General features: G+C 41.8%; 1 long non-coding RNA gene across 8 annotated transcripts in view; it reads right to left on the minus strand.

Moving 5' to 3' along the window:
* LOC129639418 (uncharacterized) overlaps positions 1–21242 on the minus strand; it is a 172596-nt gene that overhangs the window by 44174 nt on the left and 107180 nt on the right. For 7 of the 8 annotated variants that reach the window (XR_008708392.1, XR_008708389.1, XR_008708391.1 and 4 more), the window contains exon 3: positions 7–224. This is a non-coding gene — a long non-coding RNA (uncharacterized LOC129639418). Of the gene's footprint in view, positions 1–6; positions 225–19654; positions 20154–21242 lie in introns of those variants that run through there. The other variant, XR_008708396.1, reaches the window with a different exon arrangement.

The raw sequence follows: 21242 nt of genomic DNA on the forward strand, positions 1-21242 counted from the left end.
ACTTACATTCTTCGTCTCTCCTACAGCTTCACGTGTCCACGTGACACTGCTCCAGTCAGCTGGATGGAAGAGGAAGTCTGCTGGGAACTTCTGGAAAGGATCTTCCTTCCTTACAACAGGACAGATATGCAGAGTACTCTCTGGTACAGCTCATTCACTCTTTCCACCTTGAATGTGGACATGGAATGCTCTGATACGTAGAACCGCAGCAGCCGTCATGTGACCTAAGGCAGAAAAGACGATGGGCTGACAACAACAGAACCGAATGACAGGCCTTGCATCTTTCAAGGTTTTATCAAGCTATCACATCAAGCCTGGGACAACCAGACTTCTTGGTGTATAATATAACTGAATTTCCTTATTGTTTAGACTACTGTTAGCTGTGAATTCTCTAACTATAGCCAAAAGTACTCCCAGCTAAACAAAGAGGGTAGAACTAAGATCTTGTAACATACTAGCCCTGATTATATTCAGAGACTAGACTATACTAATGCCTTTCAGTCCCTTGTGTGTAAAAATAAATAAAAAAATATAAGGTTGTTGTTTAGTCACCAAGTCATGTCCAACTTTTGTGATCCTTTGGACTGTAGCCCACCAGGCTCCTCTGTTCATGGGATTTCCCAGGCAAGAGTACTGGAGTGGGTTGCCATTTCCTTCTCCAGGGGATCTTCCCCACTCAGGGATTGAACCCATGTCTCCTGCATTGGCAGGTGATTCTTTACCACTGAGCCCACAGGGAAGCCCCAGAAACCCAGAAGAATCTTTCCATCTGTGGAGAAGTTACCTCAGTGCTTAACACAAATGCACATTCTTAGGAATGGGCAGCGAAATTCCAGGTATCTCTAAATACAACATCCATGTCTACCAGTGAGATGGAAAGAACTGGGTTTAAATCTGTCTCTATTCTGCAGTTAGGACAGAATAACATTCTCTGGAAACCTCCGAAGAAAAGATCTCTTATTTCAAAGTTCTAAAAAGTTTGTCTTCTGCTGAGTTCATCCATAAAGAACAACCTAGAAGCAATATGCCTACATTAACCAAGAAGTCAATGTTTATACCATGTGATGGAGCCCCTCTGCCCTCAGTACTCCTGGGATGCCAGAGCCTCACTCAAGCAAAGCAAACAGTAAGTGTCTGCACAGCTGCTCAATGTGAACAGTTGTGCTAATGAGGGAGCTGCTAAGTGTCAAAATGGCAAGTGCAAGGAAGGCATGTGCTCTCTGAAAAGCAAAGGCCTTTAGAATTCCCTGTATTAACTGAGCCCACATTTTGGGCAATGTAAGTGTGCCCAAATCTCAGAATTCTAAGATTCATAGAATCTTAGGATTGCCAGATCCCTTAAAATTAACATAAGCAAGTTAACAGTTGCTGGACACTTGGGCTGGATTGATTATATTCTTTGCAGCCAAAGATGGAGAAGTTCTATACAATCAGCAAAAACAAGACCGGGAGCAGACTGTGACTCAGATCATGAACTCCTTATTGCCAAATTCAGACTTAAAATGAAGATAGTAGGGAAAACCACTGTACCATTCAGTTATGACCTAAATCAAATCCCTTATGACTATACAGTGGAAGTGAGAAATAGATTTAAGGGACTAGATCTGATAGAGTGCCTGATGAACTATGGACGGAGGTTCGTGACATTGTACAGGAGACAGGGATCAAGACCATCCCCATGGAAAAGAAATGCAAAAAAGCAAAATGGCTGTCTGGGGAGGCCTTACAAATAGCTGTAAAAAGAAGAGAAGCAAAAAGCAAAGGAGAAAAGGAAAGATATAAACATCTGAATGCAGAGTTCCAAAGAATAGCAAGAAGAGATAAGAAAGCCTTCTTCAGTGATCAATGCAAAGAAATAGAGGAAAACAACAGAATGGGAAAGACTAGAGATCTCTTCAAGAAAATTAGAGATACCAAGGGAACATTTCATGCAAAGATGGGCTCGATAAAGGACAGAAATGGTATGGACCTAACAGAAGCAGAAGATATTAAGAAGAGATTGCAAGAATACACAGAAGAACTGTACAAAAAAGATCTTCACGGCCCAGATAATCATGATGGTGTGATCACTCACCTAGAGCCAGACATCCTGGAATGTGAAGTCAAGTGGGCCTTAGAAAGCATCACTACGAACAAAGCTAGTGGAGGCAATGGAATTCCAGTTGAGCTATTTCAAATCCTGAAAGATGATGCTGTGAAAGTGCTGCACTCAATATGCCAGCAAATTTGGAAAACTCAGCAGTGGCCACAGGACTGGAAAAGGTCAGTTTTCATTCCAATCCCAAAGAAAGGCAATGCCAAAGAATGCTCAAACTACCGCTCAATTGCACTCATCTCACACGCTAGTAAAGTAATGCTCAAAATTCTCCAAGCCAGGCTTTAGCAATACATGAACCATGAACTTCCTGATGTTCAAGCTGGTTTTAGAAAAGGCAGAGGAACCAGAGATCAAACTGCCAACATCCGCTGGATCATGGAAAAAGCAAGAGAGTTCCAGAAAAGCATCTATTTCTGCTTTATTGACTATGCCAAAGCCTTTGACTGTGTGGATCACAATAAATTGTAAAAAATTCTAAAAGAGATGGGAATACCAGACCACCTGACCTGCCTCTTGAGAAACCTATATGCAGGTCAGGAAGCAACAGTTAGAACTGGACATGGAACTACAGACTGGTTCCAAATAGGAAAAGGAGTACGTCAAGGCTGTATATTGTCACCCTGCTTATTTAACTTCTATGCAGAGTACATCATGAGAAATGCTTGACTGGAAGAAGCACAAGCTGGAATCAAGTTTGCTGGGAGAAATATCACTAACCTCAGATATGCAGATGACACCACCCTTATGGCATAAAGTGAAGAGGAACTAAAAAAGCCTCTTGATGAAAGTGAAAGAGAAGAGTGAAAAAGTTGGCTTAAAGCTCAACATTCAGAAAATTAAGATCATGGCATCTGGTCCCATCACTTCATGGCAAATAGATGGGGAAACAGTGGAAACAGTGGCTGACTTTATTTTGGGGGGTTCCAAAATCACTGCAGATGGTGATTGCAGCCATGAAATTAAAAGATGCTTACTCCTTGGAAGGAAAGTTATGACCAACCTAGATAGCATGTTGAAAAGCAGAGACATTACTCTGCCAACAAAGGTCCGTTAGTCAAGGCTATGGTTTTTCCAGTAGTCATGTATGGATGTGAGAGTTGGACTGTGAAGAAAGCTGAGCACTGAAGAATTGATGCTTTTGAACTGTGGTGTTGGAGAAGACTCTTGAGAGTCCCTTGGACTGCAAGGAGATCCAACCAGTCCATCCTAAAGGAGATCAGTCCTGGGTGTTCATTGGAAGGAATGATGCTAAAGCTGAAACTCCAATACTTTGGCCACCTCATGTGAAGAGTTGACTCATTGGAAAAGACTGGGAGGGATTGGGGGCAGGAGGAGAAGGGGACGACAGAGGATGAGATGGCTGGATGGCATCACTGACTCGATGGACATGAGTTTAAGTAAACTCTGGGAGTTGGTGATGGACAGGGAGGCCTGGAGTGCTGCGATTCATGGGGTCACAAAGAGTTGGACATGACTGAGCAACTCAACTGAACTGAACTGGGCTGGATAACTTGTTTTGACAGCACATGGGCATGGAGGATACTTTGGCGGTGATGAAAATGTTTTAAAAGTGAACTGTGGTAGTAGTTGCTCCGTTCTGTAAATTTACAAAAAATTCAAAGAAGACATACAGATGGCCAACAGGCATATGGAAAGATGCTAAATATTGCTAATTATTAGAGATGCAAACCAAACCTACAATGAGGTATCATCTCACATCTCTCAGAATGGCCATCATTTAAGTCTACAAACAATAAATGCTGGAGAGGATGTGGAGAAAAGGGAACCCTCCTACAATATTGGTGAGAATATAAATTGATGTAGCCACTCCAGTACTCTTACCTGGAAAATCCCATGGATGGAGGAGCCTGGTAGGCTGCAGTCCATGGGGTCGCTAAGAGTCGGACACGACTGAGCGACTTCACTTTCACTTTTCACTTTCATGCATTGGAGAAGGAAATGGCAACCCACTCCAGTGTCCTTGCCTGGAGAATCCCAGGGACGGGGGAGCCTGGTGGGCTGCTGTCTATGGGGTCGCACAGAGTCGGACATGACTGACGCAACTTAGCAGCAGCAGCAGCCACTATGAAGAGTAGTATGGAGGTTCCCTAAAAAACTAAAAACAGAGTTACCATATGATCCTGCAATTCCAACCCTGGGCATTTATTTCTGGAGAAAACCTATTTTGAAAAGATACATGCACTCCAATGTTCAGAGCAGTACTATTAATTTACAATAGCCAAGACATGGACGCAACCTAAACGTCCACTGACAGATGAATGGATAAAGAAGATGTGGTGCATATATGCAATGGAATAGTACTCGGCTATAAAAAGAATGAAATGATGCCATTTGCTGCAACATGGATGGACCTAGAGATGATTATCCAAAGTAAGTCAAAAAGAGAAGGACACCAAAAAAAAAAAAAGAGAGAAGGACAAATATCATATAACACTTATATGTGGAATCTAAAAATATTATATAAATGAACTTATCTCCCAAACAGAAAGAAACACATAGAAAATAAATGGATGATAACCAAAGGGGGGACGGGGGAGGAGGGATAAATTTGGAGCTTGGGATTAACAGATACATACTATATCTAAAATAGATAACTACTCTGTTATATAGCACAGAGTATTATATTCAGTATCTTGTAATAACCTACAGTGGAAAAGAATCTGAAAACTGCATAAAACTAAATCACTTTGTAGTATACCAGAAAATAACAAAACATTATAAAACAACTGTATTTCAGTAAAAAAAAAAAAAAAAAAAAAAAACAAGGAATGCTTGGAGGTACTAAGCAAGGGATAATGATTATTAACAGAAGTAGTTAAAGGCAGTCTATATAGTTAGACAACTCAAAGTTATAAAATTTCTCTACAGCCCCTCTTATTGCCTACCATTATAATCATGGCAGGTTAAGCTGTACACAAGTAATAAAATAACCCTAAAATCTCAGTGGTCTATTGCAACAAAAGTTAACTTTTTGCTGTCATCACAGTCTGATGATGGTTGGTTGGAGGTGGGGGGGAGCCCTCTTTGTTGCCTCTTGTCAGAGAAAAAGGGACTGAGTAGATTACATAGGAAGGTTTATATCCAAGCCAATAAGTAATATGAATTATTCTCCCTACAACTCATTGTTCAGAACCCAGCCATATGTCTTCAAATAGCCATAAGGGAGATTGTGTAGCCAGAAAGTGATTTGCTTAAAAGAGCATTTTCTCTACCAGTTTTACACGCACTACTAGAAACTGATGAGTTTTATGTTTTGGCTCAGTAAGATAACCTTGTTTGTATCTGTTCTACTCAAATGTCAGAGTCACACCTATGTCTCAATGTTCCTCAATATTGAGAATATTCTTTCAATAAATAATCACAAGTCTGTCCCTATAAGGTTGGTGTATGGTCTCTGCCCCTTTTCATACTGGAAGGTGCAATCTATTCCAGTTCAGTCTTTATTGACTGATTCTTCTGGTGCTCATTACAGGATGTACAACTGCCTATCTAGCAGCCTGCACACTGCTGAATGTCCCGTTTCTCTGTCTCTCTGAGTCACTTTATTGCTGTTCATATTCATTGATCCTACTGTTACTTGAAAATTCAAAATCTAATTCTACTTCTATATATTATATATTCCCAACAGAAATGTCACCCCAAAATATCTCTGAGTATGTTCATAGAACAGTATTTGTAATCAGCAAAAACTGGAAGCCATGCAAAGGCCCATCAACACTAGAATGGGTAAATTGTGGAATATTGACACAATGGAATACCATCTGGCAATGAGAATAACTGATCAACAACTACGCACAACAACACCGATGAGGGACTTCCCTGGTGGTCCAGAGGTTAAGAATCTGCCTTGCAATGCAGGGGATGCAAGTTCAATCTCTGGTCAGGGAACTAAGCTTCCCCCATGCCACGGAGCAACGAAGCCCGTGCACTACAACTACCAGAGCCCATGGGCTACAAATACTGAGCCCTCTTGCCACAACTACAGAGTCCGAGTGCCCACAACAAAAGATCTACGTAATGCAATGAAGACCTCACATTCTGCAACTAAGACTCAACATAGCCAAATAAATATATAAATATTTTAAAAATGGATGAAACTTATCCCACACAATGGTAAACAAAAGAAGCCATGAGAAAAAGAACATATTGTGTGATTCCATTTATATGAAATTCAAGAACTTGCAAAGTCAGTCTAGAGTATGAGAAGTCAAGAGAAGTGTTGACTTTGAGCAGTCACTTGCATGGGGTATAAGGTGGAGGCTGATGGAGGCTGGTAATGTTCCTTTTGTTCATCTGGATGCCAGTTGCATGGAAGTCGTGGAAATTTGTTCAAATTTGTTTTCAGCTGAATAGTTAGGATTTGTGCAGTTTTAGGCATATGTGCTGTTTCAGTAAGTAATTTTGAAAAAAAAAAAAAGCCTCAGAATCTATGCTACCATGCTTAACATTTTGCTTCAATGAATTCTTACCACATGCTCCTTAAGTGCAAGGATTTAGTTTTATTCATCTGCTTCTCCAAAGCACATAGTACGTATCTAATTAATTTTCATAAAATAGAACATAAAACTATTCCCTTCTGCTTGTGTCAGCCCATCGTAGCTTGTGTGTATGCTTAGTTGCTCAGCTGTGTTCGACTCTTTGCGACCCCATAGACTGTAGCCCACCAGGCTCCTCGGTCCATGGGATTCTCCAGGCAAGAATACTGGAGTGGGTTGCCATGTCCTCCTCCAGGGGATCTTCCCAATCCAGGGATTGAACCCATGTCTCTTATGTCTCCTGCATTGGCAGGGGGATACTTTACCACTAGCACCACCTGGGAAGTCCCATCACAGCTCACTACTAGAAAAATCAATTAGATTCAGTTTTATTTGATTCAATATCTAACTGTTAAGCTGTCCGATAACTTGCAACCTAACAAAGAACTATATAATAAAGTCATAATAGTATCATAACAATAACTGACTTGAGTGCTGGCTTAATGCCAGGCACTGAATTTAAAACTTATAAAAATTATATGTTATATTTTTATTCTCATTTTACAGATGAGGAAACTGAGGTTCACAAATTCTCAGCCCAAGTTCAGTCGCTCAGTTGTGTCTGACTCTTTGCGACCCCATGAACTGCAGCATGCCAGGCCTCCCTGTCCATCGCCAACTCCCAGAGTTTACCCAAGCTCATCGATGATGCCGTCCAACCATCTCATCTTGTGTTGTCTCCTTCTCCTCCCGCCTTCAATTTTTCCAAGCATCAGGGTCTTTTCAAATGACTCAGTTCTTCGCATCAGGTGGCCAAAGTATTGGAGTTTCAGCCTCAACATCAGTCCTTCCAATGAATACTCAGGACTGATCTCCTTTAGGATGGACTGGTTGGATCTCCTTGAGTCCAAGGGACTCTCAAGACTCTTCTCCAACACCACAGTTCAAAAGCAGCAATTCTTCGGCGCTCAGCTTTCTTTATAGTCCAACTCTCACATCCATACATGACTACTGGAAAAACCATAGCCTTGACGAGATGGACCTTTGTTGACAAAGTAATGTCTCTGCTTTTTAATATGCTGTCTAGGTTGGTCATAATTTTCCTTCTAAGGAACAAGCGTCTTTTCATTTCATGGCTAGATTCACCATCTGCAGTGATTTTGGAGTCCAAAAAAACAAAGTCAGCCACTGTTTTGACTGTTTCCCCATCTATTTGCCATGAAGTGATGGGACCAGATGCCATGATCTTAGTTTTCTGAATGTTGAGCTTTAAGCCAACTTTTTCACTCTCCTCTTTCACTTTCATCAAGAGGCTTTTTAGTTCCTCTTCACTTTCTGCCATAAGGGTGGTGTTATCTGCATATCTGAGGTTACTTATATTTCTCCCAGCAATCTTGATTCCAGCTTGTTCTTCTTCCAGCTCAGCGTTTCTCATGATGTATTCTGCATATAAGTTAAATAAGCAGGGTGACTGTATACAGCCTTGATGTACTCCTTTTCCTATTTGGAACCACTAGGCCTGTGTTAAAGGGCTCACCTGATTAGTACAGGCCCACTCAGGATACTGTCCCTTTTAATTAATTCAACATAACTGAGTAGGTGCCTTACCTTATTTACATGTCCAAACCTTTTTACCTTTGCCATGTGATGTCAGCTAGTCATGGGACTGAGATCCCATTATGTTCACAACTCTTACCCATTCATGACACATACACCAGTTTCCTGGAATCTTGGGGCCATTTTAGAATTCTGTGTACCAGTGAAGTGAAGTGAAAGTCACTCAGTCGTGTCTGACTCTTTATGAACATGGACTATATAGAATTCTCCAGGCCAGAATACTGGAGTGGGTAGCCTTTCCCTTCTCCAGGGGATCTTCCCAACCCAGGGATCGAATCCAGGTCTCCTGCGTTGCAGGCCGATGCCTTACCAGCTGAGCCACAAGCTGCCCTATTTAAGAACAAGAAGACGCTTACTCCTTGGAAGGAAAGTTATGACCAACCTAGATAGCATATTCAAAAACAGAGACATTACTTTGCCAACAAAGGTCCGTCTAGTCAAGGCTATGGTTTTTCCTCTGGTCATGTATGGATGTGAGAGTTGGACTGTGAAGAAGGCTGAGTGCCGAAGAATTGATGCTTTTGAACTGTGGTGTTGGAGAAGACTCGAGAGTCCCTTGGACTGCAAGGAGATCCAACCAGTCCATTCTGAAGGAGATCAGCCCTGGGATTTCTTTGGAGGGAATGATGCTGAAGCTGAACCTCCAGTACTTTGGCCACCTCATGCAAAGAGTTGACTCATTGGAAAAGACTCTGATGCTGGGAGGGATTGGGGGCAGGAGGAGAAGGGGACGACAAAGGATGAGATGGCTGGATGGCATCACTGACTCGATGGACGTGAGTCTGAGTGAACTCCGGGAGTTGGTGATGGACAGGGAGGCCTGGCGTGCTGCGATTCATGGGGTCGTGAAGAGTCGGACACGACTGAGCAACTGAACTGAACTGAACTGATGATGGATATTAGCAAAGAAGATATTGCAATATCCAATACCAATTCAACCTGGAATCACCTCCCATGGTGAGAGTTGGGTAACAAGGGCATGAAGGCCGAGAGTGAGCCTGTGTTCTGGAATGATGGTACCACTGCTCACCTGGCCCTCGCATGTCCACTGTGTACTAAGAGAGACAGTGGTCAAAGTGCAGGAGTGGGTCACAGCATCTGCTCTACAGGTCTCCCTGTGTTTTATATCACCCTGCTCTCAGAAGTAATGCAACAGTCCAGGAGCCTGCAAGTGTTTTTAGAACCATGTGGAACAGATACAGTAAATGCCCTGCTCTCTATCCCTGAAAGCTGCCGCTGAGGGAGAGAGTTCCTGGCTGACCAACAACTTTCCTCCTTGAGCACTTGCATCTCACTTCTACGTCTGAGCACTCTGTCTGACAGTAGAGGAGCCCACTCAGGCACCAGAGCCTAACACAGATATGCAGGGGAGCTGATGGGTTCAGAGAAAACCTGCTACAAGGAATGGAGCTAGTGAGTAAGTGCCCTGCCTTCTCATCATCCAATAGGACCACGTGAGGTGTGCTCCATACTGGTCCTCAGAAGCCCCGCCCCCAATGGCGTCGAGTCCAAGTTGCTCACCCGGCAGTAACCTGACCATGAGCTCACCCTGTGTTGGCTCTTCTTCCTTCTCAGTCTCATATCCCCTTTTCCTCATTCATACTCTCTGGGAGTACCTCCCAAATAATTGTTAGCATCCAAGCCTTTGTCTGCCCCGGGGGATGGGGAGATAAATTGAGACATCCTTTTCCTTCCTTATGCCTCATATTTAACTAATACCCAATCTCCTAATTTCTCCCTGCATCTCTAACAATCTCCCATCATTAGGTGTGCACCATTCATTGCTGGATGAATGCACTAACCACCTTTCAATCTGCCTCTCCCTCGGTTGCTTGCACCCATCCTTCCTTTGGCTGCACCCATGCTCTTTCTAAACTGCAAAGGTGGTCTTATTGGTTTTCTTGCTCACAATTCTTGCCCCAAATTCTTCTTGGTCTAATAGTTAGAATATAAATTGCTTAGAGAAATATACAAAGTGATTCATTCATTTATTCATGGAGTAGGTAGTGAGTGTCTCTTTTGTGCCAGACACACTGCAAATGCTGGTGATGAAAGAGCAAACATGACCTTCCCTTAGTGGAGCTTAGCTTTGAGGGATGGACATGAAACACACACCCACAGAGGTAAATATCTAAGGACTGTGGTATGAAGTGGTATGAAGGACAAAGGCAAGATTTCAGAGCTGCACTGCCCCATATAGTAGCTATGGGACCCACACGACTCTTTAAATTGCAATCAACTGAAGTTAAAAATTCAGTCCTTCGGTCTCACTAGCCACATTTCAAGTGCTCATTAGTCACATGTGATGTATCGGATGGAGCATATACAGAACATTTCCATCATCACAGAAAGTTCTACTTATCATATCTGAATGAGTTATGACTTGGGGGGTACCTATGAGTCAGAAGGGAACCCCACAAAGAAAAGGCATTAGAGTTGAGTATCAAGGGACTGTAGGAACTGGCCACGTTTGGGGGCATGAGGGGAGGAGGCGGTGAAGAGCATGGAGAACCCACACAGCAGAGGGACTCTGATGATGGAGGGCAGATGGAAATACAGACAAAGGCTGGAAAGTAAGGTAGGAGCCAGGGAGGGAGGGTCTGTGCAGGCTGTGGCACGGATTTTGAACTTTATCCCAAGAGCAACATGAAGACCCCATTTTAAAGCATGGCCAAGTTCTTGTTTTTTAAAGGCCACTTACTCTATGTGCTTATGCAGGAATGAGAAAAGACCATAAAGGTTCTTTTTCTGGTGTATTTTCTTAATATTGCATTTTCAAATATATATTGATATATACGTTAACTCTACTCACTTTAACTACAACAAGGACCCCATTGCATGAATAAACCACAGTTGGTGTACATTTTAAAAATATACAAAGCAATACATTGTGTTAAGGTGCTATTCAGAAAAGTAAAAGCATACACTCATTTAAACAATATACACCATTATCAGGGAAAAGAGGAAGGAAAAAAGGATTGGGGGAGGGGAGATTTCATCCCATTTATACTATTTCTTTTAAAAGAGGTCTGGGGACTTCCCTGGTGGTCCAGTGGTTAAGAATTCACCTTGCAATGCAGGGATGTGTGTTCGATTACTGGTCGGGGAACCAAGATTCCACATGCTGTGGGGGTCCACACACCACAGCTACTGAGCCTGTGTGCCACAACGAGAGAATCCATGCGCCACAACAAAAGAAGAAACATACACATATGTATATATATAACTGAATCACTTCACTGTACACCTGAAACTAACAGTTTTGTAACTCATCTATGCTTCAATAAAGAGAGATCTGAATCAACAAATGAAAAATGTAAAATCTCTGTGAATATATCTCTCTAAAAGAATGGCGAGTTATATTTTTTTTCTAGGTTATTTACATAAACGTCTCACAGTAAGGAGAGAGTATCACAATGGTTCAGGCAAGAGTTGATGGGCACTGAGACGAGGATGCTGAAACTAGAGAGGGGAACAAAGTGGGTGGATCCCAAAAGCAGAGGCAACAGAACATAATGGATTGAATGCAAAATGGCAGGAAGGAAGGAGATAGCAAGAATGAATTTCAGATTTGTGGGATGACAACTGGTCAGATGGCAAGGCCACGACTCTCGACTCTTGATATTAGAGAAATTCCAGAAGGGGATGGAGGTGGTGAGAGAGACTGATGATTGATTTTTGGAAATGTAAGGTTTCTAATCCCTCTGAAATAGCTCCATTGAGATGACAGGTGTCAGATGGCAGCATGAATTTGGATCTTAACAAAAAGATCAAAGCTGGAGCTATAAATGTGGGAGTTATTAGACAGATAAATACATCTTAGGTTAGGATGAAATACTATAGAGAAAACATATGGTAAAAATAATTAGGGATGATTGAAATGATATAGGATTACTTCTCTATTACTCCAGCCATACTACTGAATACTTTATTCTACAGTGAATAATATTAAACAAATTATACTATTGAGAGTACTAATTATTAGTTCCTATCTCTTAGAATCCCAGGGATGGAGGAGCCTGGTGGGCTGCCATCTATGGGGTCACACAGAGTCAGACACAACTGAAGTGACTTAGCAGCAGCAGCAACTCTTAGAATCAATCTGTAGATAAAGGTTCTCAAATATGTAAATTGGCCATTTAAAACAGGTAAAGGATTCTTTTCTTTTGGATTTGAATACTGGCTCTGCCACTTATATGCTGCATAATTTATGATGAATTGCTTTATTACTGTGATGCCCTATACCTTCATCTATGACCAGAGTACCTCTTTTCCACAACTCCATATACTCATTCTCAATAAAGTGACATAATAATAATAGCAGTGATAATAAACTTATTTTATTGCCTTGTAGAATGACATCAGTAGAAAATATCTACCAAACATATCCAAGCCATTCATACATACAAGAGAGATTTCTAGATGGGATGTCAAGTGCAATCACAGAAATATTATTTTTGTAAGCCTTAAAATGATCAGATTTTCATCATTTAATATTTAAATGCCGAACTACTAACATTTTGCAACTATACTATTTTAACCCTGAAGTAAGCAATGGTATTCATGCAGAATTTTTTTTTAATATGAAAAATTCCTTATAAAAAGAGCAACTCTACCGCTCAGAGCAAAAACCATACTCTTGTTGCCAGTTGCTTTTACTGCTAAGATGACTTCATTGGCAGCATGGTGGTTAAGGTTGCTTTTTTTGAATGATGCTGGAATACTCCATGCCCCTTGCTCCAAAGTGAGATTACTCCTGCGTCATGGACATTAGAGACTCACACAATAGGAACTGTACTCTTGAATGCAGCATTTGGACTGCCTGAGATAAAATGTGGGATGCAACTATAAATGTCCATAACCTCTAAGTTATTAACATTAACAGACCCGCTTTTTTTTTTCTTTTTTTGGAGGGACCGTGTGGCTTGTGGGATCTTAGTTCTCTGACCAGGGATTGAACCTGGGCCCCCACTAGTGAAAGTACAGAGTCCTAACCCCTGGACCTCCAGGAAAGTCCAAAAGTACAACTGTTCCTATGAATCTCTCCATTTTATTTGTTTGCAAAGTGATTTTCACAAAACTCAGAATATCACATTTATTGGACACACTTATTTCATTTCACTAGAAATTATCTTTTGTTCTCCTGTTGTCCTATGAAGAAAACAATACCTATGCATGGTGTCTGATTTTAAAGGTCCATAGAAAACCATACAGGATAAGTATCATGAGATGAACGAGCAAATTTTTAAATAAGTTAATTATTTCCTCTTCAAGAGCTCAGATTTATTCTTCTCATATCATTCTACACTTTCTTATTGATCAGAATTTTTACAGATAAAGACTTGCTCTCTCCTTTGAAAATACAAAAAAGACTTTTATTTTTTGGCTATGCCACATGGCACACAGGATCTTAGTTGCCCAACCAGGGATCAAATTCATGCCCCCTGCAGTGGAAGCATGGAGTCTCAACCACTGGACCACCAGAGAAATCTGTTAAAAACACCAAAAAGACTTTGATGGAGCTGCTGCATCTATATCAGAGAGCGGCCCAGGCACACATCCAACTGGACTCTTAGGGATGTCATCTCAAACCGTTTCCCAGTCATTCGTTCCTTCCCATCGCAGTGGTTCTCTGTCCGTGCATGTGTGTGTGTATCCTGGGCTGTGTTCTTGATAAAGGACCCTGAGACAAGTAACATTAGGCAGACATTCCCAGGAAGTGGGGGTCGGCAAAGTGGAGTAGTGCAACAGGAAAGGGGAGGAAGCACTGGGCGGCGGGAGCCTGCTGAGGGCAACTGGTCTCATTCCAGCTGGAGACCACTGAAGATGGGCTAGAATACGCCCCAGAGCTGTCCCAGGGGAGGGGCCAGGTGGCAACCATGTTCATCCTGTCAACGGTTGCAGCTAGCCCTAGGGTCCCAACTGTGCAGCCCACCCAGCCTGCCCAATGCGTGAACAAGTCTGCTTCCACAGCCAGAGCAGCTCTCAAGTCTACACTTTCTGGAAAGCCTCTGAGAGCTGTACTAGTTTTCTGTTGCCGCCACCTTGAAAATGAAAGTGTTAGTTGCTCAGTCGTGTTCAACCCTTCGTGACTCCATGGACTGGAGCCTGCTGGGCTCCTCTATCTGTGGAATTCTTCAGGCAAGAATACTGGAGTGGGTTGCCATTTCCTTCTCCCAGGGATCTTCCCAACCCAGGGATTGAACCCGGGTCTCCTGCACTGCAGGCAGATTCTTTACTATCTGAGCCACCAAGGAAGCCCTCACCACCTTAGTGGTCTAAAATAACACATCTTTACTAGCTGATGTTGGCAAGCAGAAGTTTAAAATGTGTTGGTAGAGCTGTATCCCTCCTGGAAACTTTGGGAAGAATCCTTCTCCTCACCTTCCTGAGCTTCTAGAAGCCACCTGCCTTCCTCTTCTATCTTCAAAGTCAACAGCATAAGATCTCCACCCTTGGCTTCCGTCACTGTATCTCCTTCTCTGACTCTCCTTACTCGCTTGTAAGGACCTTGGTGATTATGTCAAACCACACAGAGAATCCAGGATAATCCACTCAAGATTATTAACTCCGGGCGTGCCTGGTGGTCCAGTGGCTAAGTCTCCACATTCCCAATGCATGGGGTCCAGGTTCCACCCCTGGTTGGAGAACAAGATTTCATGTGCTGCAACTAAGATCCCATGCAGCCAAATAAATATTAAAAAAAAATAAAACCTGAAAAGTCCCTTTTTCTGTGTAAGGTAACATGTTCCCAGGTTCTAGGGAGTAGGACAAGGCCATCTCCGAGGACCCATTATTCCATGCCTACTACAGGAGATGGGAGAGGCACTGACAATTTCTTTCCAGCCTATGGCAGGCCTTGGCAAAATCCATGTGGTTAATTAGTCTTCAAACACTTTATGGGAAGAAAAAGTAGGTGCTGCATAAATAACTGCTCCTTTTATTCAACTAATAAAGATGGATGCTCTATGTTGCAAAACCTTAATGCACATAATATCAAGGGAGACATCAAGTTATTATTTTAGCATTAGAGTTAACAGGTTTGGAGGCCCAGGATCACAGAGGAAAAGAGAGTGCCTGAATTCCGATTTCTTGTCAGTTTCATGAGGGAACAAAAAACCTCAAGACAATCTCATCTTATTTTAGGCACCCATCTAATTTCAAGAAGTTTCATCAAAAGAAAAAAAAAAAGCATCTTCCTGGGGAACATTTGCTGTTCTGTTTATGAAAACAAAACCAGCAAGCATCCACACAGGTGCTGGGAAATACACAGAGATGAAAATCAGAGTAAAGATTTTGCCTGTCATGGTGGACTTTTGCAAGAGGAGTCAATAGTTTCCAAATCAAGAAAACCTAGTTTTTTGTCAAAAAGAATCAGGCTGAATAAAAGAGGAGGGGAAGAAGCCCTACAAGACTTGTTCTTCCTCTCTCTTTTTAAATGGTGCTCTGAGAGAATTATTTCCATCTTCTTGTTGTTGTTTCAGAATAATGTATTGAGTAATTTACTTCTAGAATAACTTACTGAATACCTCAGATAAATGCAGGTCTCATGTCAGATGTGGAAATTCAGGGGTGAATAAGAATTGGGTTCTATCCTCAAGTGGATCACTCCACTTTGGGTGGATACAGGCAACCCAACAATACAGTACATTGTGACAGTTTCTACTTTTGGAAGACTGAACTCTCTGTCCCTAATTCTTCACTCAGTTGCAGGCACATTATATATATCCACATCATTATCAGATCTTCCTGAAGCACACATTACTTCTCTGACCCCTTGACTTTGGGTCTGGCTAAGTGATTTGCTTTGGACAAGAGGATGTGTGTAGACTATCAGAGGTTGAAATGTGTTTGCTCTACTAAGCTTGTCCTTTTTTAAGTCTGGTGCACTGCCATGGGAAGTACATGCCCCATGTGGACACTGGCCTTCATTCTGGGCCCCTGAATGGAACGTGTTGAGTTCACCACATGCTCTGGGTAACCTCTGGTCCATAGAAGAAGAGGCAATTCAAACAGAACTGGAGTCGGGAACCTGAAATCTAGATTCTAGAGCCCAGACCCTGGAGCCTGGATACCAGCCTAACCCTGTGTAGATGCAGCAAAACCACAGATCTGTGAGCTCTAGAATAAATGACTATTGCTTAAAGTCACCAAGTTTGGGGACTGTTTGCTATGAAGCATTACTGTATCAGGCAAGGGCTGACTGCTACACTGTTACAGAAGTTGGGGAGGAGTAAGTAAGGGAGCCCAGTAAGTGGAAGAGGGGAAAACTAATGCTCAATACTTAGAGGGGCAAAGAGGTAGGGGAGAAACAACAACAAAAAGAAGGCCAGAAATAGAACAGAGAACAAGCAATCTTCCCATGATAACAGCTGCCTTTTTAATGAGCAGAGGATGGCTTCCAAGTGCCACGTCGCCCTGAGCACTGCTGATGTGAAAGTCAAGAGGTAGTTGTGAGTCCTGCCCCTAGAGCCTCAGTGCGACCTCCTCAATTTCACATCTGCTCTGGCTCCCAAAGGACTTTGGCAGAAATGAATTGTTAAGAATTACAATCTATAATAAATCTATATTCTACAGAAAGAAAGCCAAGAGTTTATCCTTTAGCATCTTACGTAGCAATCTTCTCCTTATAAAATTGGTTCCTAATGAGAAAACCAGTTTGCTATAGCAACATGAGTCCCATGTTAGGCACAAAGAGGGGATTATATATTTTTGTTTCACTGAAGGATTCTCCGTCTCTCTGGACTCACTAATCTCAATTTAAACTGTGGAAATTACGATGGCAAGCAGTAAGAGAGAAAATGTATAGTCTCATGACTGGCTACAGCTTCAAAAAAAATTGTAAATCTCTTCCAAAGGCTCCTCAAAGCATAGTATTGTAGGGATCTATCATCCTTTTATAGGTTTTCTGATGATTAGATTTCTAACTTTCAATGAGACAAGTATACAAAAATTCTTCTCAAGTAAATATAAGTTGGTGGAGCCACAATGGAAAACCAAAAATAGAGCTACCCTATGATTCAGCAATTCCACTCCTGGGCATATATCCCAACAAAACCATACATTAAAAAGATACACGCACCCTTATGTGCACAGCAGCACTTTTCACAGTAGCCAAGACAGAAGCAACCTGAGTCTTCCTTGACAGAGGAATGGATAAAGAAGACTGTGGCATAGAAATATACAATGGAGTACTATTCAGCCATGAAAAAGAATGAAATAATGGCATTTGTAGCAGCATGGATGGACCTAGAGATTACCATACTAAGTGAAGTAAGTCAGAGAAAGACAAACACCATATAACACTTATATGTGAAATCTAAAACACAAATGAATATATCTGTGAAAGAGAAACAGATGCACAGACATAGAGAACAGACTTGTGGCTGCCAAGGGGGGAGGGGGTGAGGGAGGGAAGGATTCGAAGTTTGGGATTAGCAGATGCCAGCTAATATATCTCAGATGGATAAACAACATCCTACTGTATAGCACAGGGAACTGTATTCAATATCTTAAGATAAACCATAAGGAAAAATAATTTTTCAGTCAACTATATTTCAAGACAAAAAATTCTTCCCAAGTAATACTTCTGAAATACTCACCTTCTTCCAACCCACACTGCAAATACATTAAAAAATAAGTAAAGCTTGGCATGCAAGGCTAATGTGCAAATATGAAAATAGGAGAGTACATGTATATTAAAGTAAATCTATGACTTGGGTTCCCTGAAATATTTTTCTGTCCTAAGAGTTCAGTGTTTTTTAAGCTCAAAGTATAGTTTGTGTGTATGTCTGATGCCTTGAATGACTAGCTTTTTTCTTTCTTTCTTTCTTTTAATTGGAGGTTAATTACAATATTGTGATGGTTTTTGCCATGCATTGACATGAATCAGCCACAGGTGCGCATGTGCCCCCATCCCGAACCCCCCTCCCACCTCCCTCCCCATCCCATCCCTCTGGGTTGTCCCAGTGCACCGGCCCTGAGTGCCCTGTTTAATGCATCAAATTTGGACTGGTCATCTATTTCATGACTAGCTTTCATCACTTGAGAGCAAGGGAGAGATTAAGAACATCTCCTCTAGGATCGGCTACCCACCACACACACAGGAGCTGCACAAGAAGTCACAGAGTGCTGGAAGGGCACAGCCTATCACCCGAAGATTTTTTGGCTGTTGTTGAGATTTTCCCTCTAGTTAGTGCCTTCCAAGCCCTGTGCCAGGGTTATGTGTGCTTATCAAGTTCATCACACTCTGAAAGAGGTGTCAAGCCTTGCCCTTTCTTATCAACTCTTCCGGCTCAGGTTTGGAAAGACGCATACTATAGGTAAGTGCAGAAAAGGTCATTTTGGCAAGGGTTTTAATCAAATATGCCACACCAACCACTTCAAGTCAACTTGTTTCCTGCAGGTGGATTACACAACCTCTTCTTTAGTTCTTTCTGTTCCTCTTTTTTTCGATAACCTCTTTGGTGCTCCAGCCAAGATCTTCAACATGAGCTTTCGCTATTTAATCTAGCCTCTGACCACAAACCATATCAACAGGCAGAAAAATAGAAGCAGCAGAACTGACTCCATCTGAATTGACTAAAACTCTGGGAGGAAAGGTATTTTGGTTTTGCTTTTTGTCTTATAAGAAAAATCAAACTTGGAAACGAAAAGCTGTTCTCAGCTGTGAAGGCAGCCCCAGGAAAATGCGGGAGACTAGCCAAACTCATTGAATACAATTTAATAGAAAGGGTGACTCCTTTCTGCCCTTTCTCACTTGGGTTCTTTCCTTCTGAAGGAAAGTGCCTCTATTATGAGAGGTGAGGCCAGAGCCTGTGGGTTAAAATAACTGAAAATTGCTTGTGTGACCTCAGACAACTGTCTTTGCAAACATGATACCGTATCTTCGCACTGGAGTCCATGGAGACCAGTTTCAAAGGAAGCAAATAAAGCCCACTATGTAGCGAGCCCATCTAGTTGGGCACAGTCTTGAATCACTCACTGCAAGGCCTTAGTGCTCAGAACACGAAGAGGGAGACTCACCCTCTGGTCAGGTCCCTAGCTCTTGGCACCCTTCCCCATGCCCCCAAGCGCCCCTATCCCCAGGGTGTCAGATCCCGCAACTCCCTTCTGTTTCTGCTCTCAAGGGATTTCCCTCCATTTTTTTTTAAACCCAGTTCTATAACATTTTTCCTTAACTGAAATACACCAGGGTCTCTCCCTCACTACCTTCCTAGTTCACATTTTCTTCTTATTTGTTCACATTTGTTTCTTTCAACAAAACATCACCCTGGGAGTGGCAAGGAGGTATAGTGGATTCACAGATCAGTAGCCTCTATCTGGATCTCACTGCGCCACCTAGTGGCCATGTGGTCCCTGGCAACTCATCTTCAGAATTGCCATTTTCAGTTAAAATGCTAGGATATTACCTAAGAGGATTATTTGAGGAGAAAGTGAAATAATACACGTGGAATTGCTTTATAAATTCTTGATTATTAATTTATGAGAACTAGTAAATCTCCTTCAGTTTGGTTTGGGGTTTCTCTTCCTTGAAAATGTAAGCATCTCAAACACTGCCTCTAACTGACATTCTCTGTCTAATGTTCAGCGACTTCCACCCACGCTTTCCATATTCCCCCAACCAGGGCTTAGCTCAGACCAAGATTCTAGAACAGAGCAAAGTCTCTAAATGGTATAGACAAGTCAGCAAATTGACTAACATTAGAACCTAGGAAGAATCACCAGGTGGCACTGAACTTGGCAGTAAATCCAAAGAAAAAAGACCTAATTAAAGGATTCCAGACTTGAGAAGCCATAAAACAAAATAATCAATTGAAACAATGGACACAGGAAAGATAGTTTCAAGCAGGGTCGTGTGATATGTTTAAGACCAGCCTTGAAGACCTTGTTTTCTTAAGGACATCAGACTGGAAATTTATTTAGACTCGGCTCTGGATGTTCTGTGAAAGAAAAGAAATGAATTTTTATTGAGGAAGAAGTACAATTTGGTAATTTTGTTCTGAATATGTTTTCTACCCTGAGATTCCTTACCCATCAGGGAAATAGATTCTTGTACTTTGAACAGCTGGCTGAGAGTCTGATGGAAAATTTATATAAAGCTGGGGCTCCGAGGAGACCTCAGGGAGAAAGTTATATCCCCAAGGCTGTAGTTTTATCAATTTTTATCTCTTGTCTGGTGGTTATGGATGCAACTAGCCATGAATACAAAAAGGCTTCTGTTTGGAGGTGCTTCTGGCACTTTCTCATAGAACAATTTGGTTTTTTAAAAAATGGCTGACCACTGACCACTCATTAAGTTAGAATCTATGTGGTCATGGTCCTAGTCACTCGAGTCAAAGGGGTATGCTTCTAAAGATCTCTCTGTATCATTTATGCAAGGACGCTCCTGGTTTGGCACACAACTGTTTTGACCAAGTGAAGAGAATTTAAGGACACCAACACTACTGTCTGTTTCCATAGACATGCAAGACATGTCTCTGGTCTTGGTGTCTCCAGAACACAGTTAGATTTTTAAATCATCTGGGAATTTCCCTACAGGTGGGCTAGCAGTCAAGAAATAATACTGTTTCTGGTTTATAGATTGGGAACATTATGATTAAAGTTTTGTTTGTTTGTTTGTTTTAATCAGGGGATTGTAGCAAGTTATTTGCAAGGGAACTGAGTAGCCTATTTTTCTTGAAGAGAAATAGCAATGTTTTCAGATAAAACTGCTATTATGGTCTATTTGGATAAAAATTCCATTGTTCCTTCTCTCTGGCCAAGATATCTTGTCTACAGTTCTAGAAGTAATATTAGTTTTTAAGCCCCACCACCACCAAAAATGTGAGCCAATGGACTCTAAACATCTCAGAACTATGCATTTATTGACCTTTAAATAGCCACATCCTATGCTAACCTAACTTGGGGTGACTTCAAATTATCCATCTTCAATTTACATATGCAGAAAAGCTCTGTCATACAAAGATCAACCAGAAGAGAACAAAATCACCTGGTATTTTGCCGACAATTCCTCTTGAGGATAATTTTGG

This window comes from Bubalus kerabau, chromosome X (genome assembly GCF_029407905.1).
Source record: "Bubalus kerabau isolate K-KA32 ecotype Philippines breed swamp buffalo chromosome X, PCC_UOA_SB_1v2, whole genome shotgun sequence".
NCBI lineage: Eukaryota > Metazoa > Chordata > Mammalia > Artiodactyla > Bovidae > Bubalus > Bubalus kerabau.